This window comes from Oppia nitens, unplaced genomic scaffold (genome assembly GCF_028296485.1).
Source record: "Oppia nitens isolate AA-2021 unplaced genomic scaffold, nextdenovo-longstitch-racon4-pilon3 scaffold11_pilon_pilon_pilon, whole genome shotgun sequence".
In the NCBI taxonomy this organism is placed as follows: domain Eukaryota; kingdom Metazoa; phylum Arthropoda; class Arachnida; order Sarcoptiformes; family Oppiidae; genus Oppia; species Oppia nitens.
Genome location: NW_026533190.1, coordinates 1695411 through 1705000, shown reverse-complemented (window position 1 = coordinate 1705000; position 9590 = coordinate 1695411).

Below are 9590 nucleotides of genomic sequence, written 5' to 3'. Positions count from 1 at the left end.
TCAATTATTTTTTATATATATAGTATTATGGATTGTTCTTATATTTATTATAAATAATAAATAAAGTGTTAAATATATATATATAATATAGTGTTAAATTAAATTTATCAAACAAACAAACAAACATTTATCACATAAAATAAATGACTTTTTCAAAAAAAAAATAATAATTTGTATAACAATAATCCCCATAAAATAATTTGTGGTAAAATTCAATAAAAAAATCATTTAATAAATTCATGTATAATATAGTAAAATAAAATATTTGATACGTTTTTATCAAAAAAATTTTTTACTAAATTAAGATTTAAATAATTTGGTTACTAATTATTTTTAAATAAAAAAAATAAAATGTTTATCAATGTATAGTCATCAACAACAACAACAACAACAACAAAATATAAACTATTTAATAACTCAATTACGATTAAATAAAAATAAATAAATAATTGTTTTTAATTAAAACAATGATATTATTATAATAAATATCAATTGGGTAAATAAAAATATTTTATTTATTTTTTTTTTTTGAATATTATTAATATTAATCTCATATCAGGTATATATATAATGAAATAATACTATAGTATTATGTAAATGAAGTTAATATATTATATATATATACATATATAATATATATATATATATATATATATATATATATATATATATATATATATATATAATAGACTATACATATGTTTAGATAAGAGATTTTATTTATTAAATATTTATTTTAATATTAATAAGATTAGCATATTTTTAAAATAGAGAGACCATTATATTAGTGTAAATATTTGCAAATTACATAAATATTTTTTTCTATATTATAATAATTGAAATATTATTGTAAAACAAAACAAAAATACATATTTATAATCATAATTTTTGATGACTAAACAACACACTAAACAACAAATTTATTATTATTATTATTATTATATTGGTATCAATTTATTAATATATTTATATATATATATATATAATAGACTATATTTGATATTATTAACATTTCTATTTAATATGATATATCTATATCTATATATATATATTTATTGCAAATTATTTATTTTAGTTATATATATCTTTCTATCATTATTGAAACTAAATGATAATGATAGACAATAATAGTTTATTTTTTTCTGTCTATTATAATAAATAATTGACTAATTTTAATACTAATAGTGAGAGAGAGAGAGAGAGAGAGAGAGAGAGATAATTTAGTTATAACAGTTATATTATGTAAAAAATAACATTACTATTGTTTTTTGGGTTAATAACCAGCAAATCGACACATAAAAAATAATGTATATAAATAAACAGTAGTTTTGAATAAATTGTAATATAATATTATATTTTACTTATATTATTATTATTATTATCAACTAGATTTACAATATATTTTAAATAATTTTTATAACTATATATTTATATTAAGGAAATAAGTTTTTTTTAAATAAATAAATAATTTATATTAATTAATTCTATTATCAAATAATATTATTATCAAAATTATTGATATATTGTTTATAAAAAATTTATTATTATATATTATTTACTATTTGTAATCTATATATATATATAAAAAAAATGTAAATTTAATTTTTTTTGTCTTGTTATAGTTTTACCTAGTTACAAAATAATATAATATATACAGACACAATATGTGCTAGTTTGTACTAGCTCCTATTGTTATTTTTAATAATATTAATAGTAATAGTGTACTAGTAGTAGAAAATAACACAATATTTTTTATTATTATAACTAACTATAGATTTTTCTATAGACATGCAAATTATAAATTATTTTTTGTTATTAATAGCATAGGAAATATATATTGTAAATCAAAATAATATTCTAATAAAAATTATGATATTTAACTATAATATATGATATATATATATATTACAAGTTTAATTAATAAAAAAAATATAAATTTTATTTAATAATAAATAATAATAATAAATTTATATATATAAAAGTCGATAATAACTTACTTATTGTTAAATTATTAATACACATTATTAATGACTTATTAATAATAATAATGTTTAATTATTATTATTATTATTATTGTAAAATTCACCGAAAAAAATTAAATAAAAATTTTTAAAACTAAAAAATTATCTATATATATATATATTAATGTACAAAAAAATTGTGATGTTTTATAATAAAACTATAATGTTATACTATCATTATGTTATAACTAATTATTACTATACTATCTATTATATGTATATATATATATATATATAGTTATAAATATATTTTTTTCAAAATTATTTAAAACATATGTATAAATTAATGATTGATTTAGATAACAGCAATAGTAAATCAAATTCAAATATATATATAGCTTAAAGTTTACAATGTTATAAAATATGTTATACAACACAAAAAATAATAAGAAACAAAAAACAAACAAAAATCATATACAGGTGTAAATCTATTGGTAGTTTAAATATAATAAATTAATAATTTTGAAAAAAAAGTTTTTTTTAAAACACTTACATAAAACTCACACCAAATGTTATCCAAAATTGTTTTTTATTATTGATTATTAATTGTTATAACAATTTACTATAAAACCATATGTCCTGGTTGTCTAGTATTTTTTGAGCTCAGGTAGTATATAACTAATCAATTAAAAAATTTTTTTTAAAAAAAGTAAATAATTAATTAACTGATAGTATTTTATTAATTAATTTTATTTAATTCAGATATTATTATTGTTATTAGCTGTTATTATAAACTATTAATATTAGATTTTTGTTGCAATTTTACATTTTTTTTTATTATAAACTAAAAAATTCAAATAGTCAATGCAAATGTTAGATAATATACAGGTATAATAAAGTTTTTAATACTCAATATTTTTAAAATGATATGTAATATTACAACAATTTTTTTGTCATATGTATCATATATGTATATATAAAAAAAATTATATCTATTAATATAGTTAGAAATTAATATTATTATTTTTTATATATAAAAAAATAAATATTATTTGCAACATACGTAATAAGTTTATAATTTGTTATATTATATGCAATAAAAAAATACTACTATAACAACAACAACTAAAATTAAGTTTAAAATAATATTTAAATTAATTAATTATTTTTTGTTTAAAAAAATATGTTACAAATAAAAATTATATAAACGTATTTGTAAAATATTTATATAAAAAAATAAAATTACTTATACTAACCAAAAAAAAAAAATTATTATTTGTTTTGTAATGTATTGTAAACACAACAAAAAAAATTATTTGTAATAATATTATAGATAATATAAAATTATTATTGAATAATATAGAAAAAAATATTATAATAATTATTAAATTATATACAAATAATTTAATTTATAAATTAAACATCATTGATCTACTAATACATTATAGTTTTTTTGTTGAAAATATATATATATATTAATTTAAACTTATAGCTTAAAATTAATTAAAAAAAACTACAATAATTTTAATTAAATAATTTTAAATATTTGTCGTTTTGCTTTGTAATATAATACTATTTTAAAAATGATTTATAAATCTAATATATATATCTATATATATATATATATACTGTATATTATTTGTTAATAAAATCTATAGTACAATATAAACTACATATACAGTATCTTTGAATTTAAAAATAAAATTAAATCATTTAAAAAATAACATTTTCTAATTTTATTTATTTATAGTAATACTAATAATAGTTTAAAATAATTAATCAACAATTGGTATAATAGCTTTTAATTTTAAATGTTATTTTTCTATAAAAAAAACTAATTAATATAGTTATCAATTTGATTAAATATTAAAAAAAACACTTTTTTAACTATTAATTACAAAATAAAAACATTGTAACAAAAAATTTCATTATAGTAACAATAAAACTATTTAAAAATAAAATTATAATTATTTAATCATAACTTTTATCATTATTAGTCACAAATACATATAATAATTATTATTATTATTGAATTGAATGATAAATATTTGTTGACTAATAAATATCATATATATATATATATAATTTTTTAATCATTATACAAACAAAATAAAAAAAATACACAGTAACTAATTTATTAATAATATATATATATATAGATAATATTTTATAATAATTGTAAATAATAATGTCTAGACGTGCTTGAAATATATGTATATAATATATATATATTGTATTACATAACTGTCTAGAAGTTACTACCCTTTTAATTGTCCATGATAATTTTTTGTTTATATATATATATGTCTATTTGTTTTATGTTAAGTTTATTTTATTTAATCAAAAATAAACTTAATTTAAATATTTAAAATAAACTTTAGATTTATAAAAGTTTTAATAATGTACTATAAATACTTAGTGTATATATATATAAAGTTAATATAGTTAACAATATACTATATGTTTAATTATTATATATATATAATTTTTATAATAGTTTTTTAATTACTCATCAATATAATAATTTAATTAATCTTTTTAACAAAAAATATATATATATACACATACATAGTATATAAATATATATCAACGCAATTATGATATATTTTTTTGGATATTATATACAGTATATAAATTATAGTATATATATAGTATAATTTTTTTGATAAAAAAAATTATATCTACTAAAAAAATATTTAAGAGAAAGAGAGAGAGAGAGAAAAAAAAAATAATTATTAAGTATTATATATTATATACTATATTATAATATATTTATAATATAACAAATCACTATATTTTATTGATATATATTATATATACTGTATATATATATATATATATATATATATATATATAATACTTATAAGTCATAATTTTAGTTAATAATTTTAATTAACAATTTAAAAAAAAATAAATTGACCAATTTAATTGCGTACATTGTTTACGTATATATAGAGGTTATTTGCGTCAACAAAAAAAATTTGATACTTAACTTATTTTTTTTTAAACTAAAATTATTAAAAATATTTATTTTGCAACAATAAATACATATATAAAAAATTGAAAAGTATTATAAAAAAAAATTCCATATAAATGTAATTTATTTTTTTTAATTTATATAAAAAAGATATATATATTTTTTGCAATAAGTTTTATTAGCTATAAGTATAATATGTATTATAATATCAAATATGTTTTTCTATTTGTTACTAAAATAGATTTATTTTTCCTCTTTAAACTTAATTTCAAAAATAATTAACACATTTATATAAAAGTAATTTTATTTAATTAAAAATAAAAGTTTGATTATTTACTATAAATTATATGACTAATAAAAAATAGTAATAATTTAAATTTTGGTTTATTTTTTGTTATATATAATTGTTATATCTATATATACTAAATCAAAAGTAATTTAATACAATAAAAAAAAATTACATACAATTTGTTGTTGTTGTTATTATTATTAGTAAAATAAAAATTATTGTTAAAAATATTCACACACAAAAAATTTAATTACAAAAAATCTGAGACAAACATTATTATCTTAAATACTCAATATATATATATATAATATTTATATAAAACTTTAGATTTAAATAACACATTAGACTGTATGTCTAAAATTTATTTAACATATATATCATATACAGTATATATGACCATCAATACAGTAGTAATGTACTGATGAGGCCTGGTATGTATGTATGGTATTTGTATAGTATAATGCCGACGCCCATATACTTGTATATAAGTTATATAATATAACCCTTTTTTAAAAAATCAAATAACTACTGGAGTATTAAGCACCGGGCAATTATATATGTTTATGTATGTGTATGTGTGTGTATGTATGTGTGTATGTATGTGTGTATGTGTGTGCATGTGTGTGTATGTGTGTGTGTGTATGTGTGTGTATGTGTGTGTATGTGTGTGTATGTGTGTGTGTGTGTGTATGTGTGTGTATGTGTGTGTATGTGTGTGTATGTGTGTGTATGTGTGTGTATGTGTGGGTATGTATGTGTGTCTATGTGTGTCTATGTGTGCCTATGTGTGTCTATGTGTGTATGTATGTCTATGTGTGTGTGTGTGTGTGTGTGTGTGTGTGTGTGTGTGTGTGTGTGTGTGTGTGTGTGTGTGTGTGTATGTGTGTCAGCTAATAATATAATAGCTCATCTAATAATAATAAGTCTAGTCATCAAAAAAAGACACATACGCAAATTTTATAGACTTTTACCCCTACCCACCTCCACCCCCTCCCACCGATTTTTGTTTAGTAAATGTAAAATAAATAGATATATAAAATTATAATTTGTTATACTAGTATATATACATACAGTATATATATACTGTATGTATATACTATATTATATATAGACTATTAATATTAAAGAGAGTATAGTTTATATACAAACAAAACTTACTTTTATTTTTCTTTAATTATATATCACTTCACTTGTCGTTAAAAAATATACAGTAATATGAAAATTGAAAAAATAACTGTTAAATAAACAGTTAAATTAAAACAATAATATATATATATTTATAAATTGTATATTAAGTTTTTATATACATATTGTATATTGTATATATAGAAAGTGAAAACAACTTTAAAACAATAATAATAATTTCTATATTAATTATAAATAAAAAAGATATTATTAATTGCAAAATATTTTATTTTGTTGGTAATTATTATAAGATCTTACACAATAAGTATCTGTACTGTCTAATACATAACAATAAAATACAATACCTAATAAATATGTTTATAATAAAAATTTATCATATATGAGATATTGATATATATATATATATATATAAAATATTAATATATAATGTTATATTTTTAGCAATTAGATGCAGACTAGACATTAGTACACATACAATGGGAACTAAAACACAACGATTAGGGAAAAAAATATGGAAATATAAATTGTAATAATTTTTTTTAGTTTTGTTTCATTTATGATATAAATAATTTATATATWTATTTATTAATATATTTTGAAAGAGACGGTGACAGACAGCGAGAGAGAGAGAGAGAGAGAGAGAGAGAGAGAGARAGAGAGAGAGTCTATTAAATATAGTTAACAACAAATTGATTTATTTTCTTAAATAATATAATTATTATTATTATTATTATTATTAATAGTAATAAATTTTGTTTTAAATATACTCTTAAACTGTATAAATCTTTGTATAAATATATTTAAATATAATAATAATAATAATATTAAAATAATTATGTGTCTCATTAATTTTATTTTGTCATAATAATAATAATAATAATAATATATAATTTAGTATAAACAGTATAATTTATTATTTTAACAACAACAATTTTGTATACGAAAAAAATTATTATTATTATTATTATTATTACATAACAAATTAAATACTAATAATTTTTTTTAATTATTATAATAAGTAAATTATTACTTATAATAATAATTATACAGTAAAATAAATTGCATAATAAATTGTGTAAAAATATTTATTTATAAAACAAATTAACAAATTATTATAACATTTATTGTTTAGATTATTGATTAATTTTAAAAAAATAAATTTTATTAAAACTATTACTTGTATTTATACTATTATTCAATTGATCTAGCAAATATAATTAGGTGTCAACATATTTATTATTAAAATTAACAAAAAAAATTATAGGTTATATTTTTAATACTATTGTACATACGGTATACACTTTATAATAGCAAAATAATTGAGACATCAATATTTAAATAACTATTTATATATAAATACATATATAGTATATATATATATATAGAGTATATATTGTATGTTACTTATTAAGTTGACATCAATTTATTTACAATAATAATAGCAATAGTAATAATAATAATAATAAATAATAATAATTTTAATAAGTATGTATTTATCTAACAATGTAATTGCATATTAATAATAAAAATAATGATTATAATAATAGAGGAAATTATTTTATACTATTTTTTTATTTTATTTTATTATCTTATTAGACAATCAATATATTTGCAATTAATTTTGTAAAATAAAGTTATTATATTCACATTATAATTATATATCTTATTTAATATGTTAATCAATAATAATAATAATTATTATTATTATTAACTATATATTTATATACTGTTATAATAGATATCAAGAATATTCTTTAGACATGCATTTAAATGATAAAATAAAATCAAACTTTTATTTTATAATAATGTTATTTAAACAAAACAAAAATACTTATAATAAAATATATATAAAAAAAAATTTTGATATTTTTTTTGTCTTTTCTGATTTCATTTGCAATAAATTTTTATTGTTATAGTAGTTTTTTTATATTATAAATTATCAATAAATTATTATATTTCAGTCAATGATAATAAAAATGTCAGCAATTTATTATTGATATTATAATATTAATAATATAGTGATAATTGCATGTTGTTTAGCAATTTATTTATTTTATTTTATTTATTTTATTGATACAATACTATAACAAACAGTACTTATACTTACATTTCAATTGAAGATAAATATATAGTAATTTCAACAAAAAAAGCCTAATTATTAAAACATTTTTAGTATTATTATTATTAAACTAAAATTAACATTAAATATATATAACTTTATTTAACATTCTTTTATTTATTTATTAATTTATTTAGTTTTGTTAGTAAAAATTGTAGTTTTTTTTAATTTATATATACATATAATAAAAAGCAACAGGTATTTGGTATCAAGTGTTATATCAATTTGTTATCAAAATAAATTAATTACAAAAAAAAACAGTTATTTTATTTATTTAACACTATATATATATAATTTTATTTATATATATATATATATAACACCACCAAAAAAATACAATACACTACACAATAGCAACAATAAATAAAAATAACTAAAAATAAAGTGTAACACAAAATTGTTATCTTATTTTGTTGTTGTTGTTGTGTTTTTTGTTGATAAAATCACAACAATTTTATTATTATTATTATTTTTTTGTTAGTATTGTTGATAATGTTGTTAAACTTGTTGTTGACAATGATATGTTCAACCAAACAAACAAACAAACAAAAAACCATTGCTTTTGCATTATTTAGTTATTATTATTATTATATCATTTAGTTTTTTTTGAATGTGTTTTATAACCAGTGAGAGAAAGAGAGAGAGAGAGAGAGAGAGAGAGAGAGAGAGAGAGAGAAAGAAAAAACAATGAAATACTATTAAAATAAAAACTTTTAATGTAATTAAAGCTTTTCTCTGTATATCTATTGAAATCTTTTATCTAAAACAACACAACAACTAAAAACTTATATATATTTTTGTGTGAAATTAGGTGGGAGTGTATGTGTGTGAAAGTGGTGGCATCGGATCGGATCGATAGGGAGGACAGTGTGTGTGTGTGTGTGTGTGTGTGTGTGTGTGTGTGTGTGTGTGTGTGTGTGTGTGTGTGTGTGTGTGTGTGTGTGTGTGTGTGTGTGTGTGTGTGTGTGTGTGTGTGTGTGTGTGTGTGTGTGTGTTAGAGTTAGTTGAGTTGAGAGGGGAAAGGGCTATAAATGTCTGGAAATCTCAGACAACAACAACAATAATACAACAAACTATTGGTTAAAAATTAAAATGAAT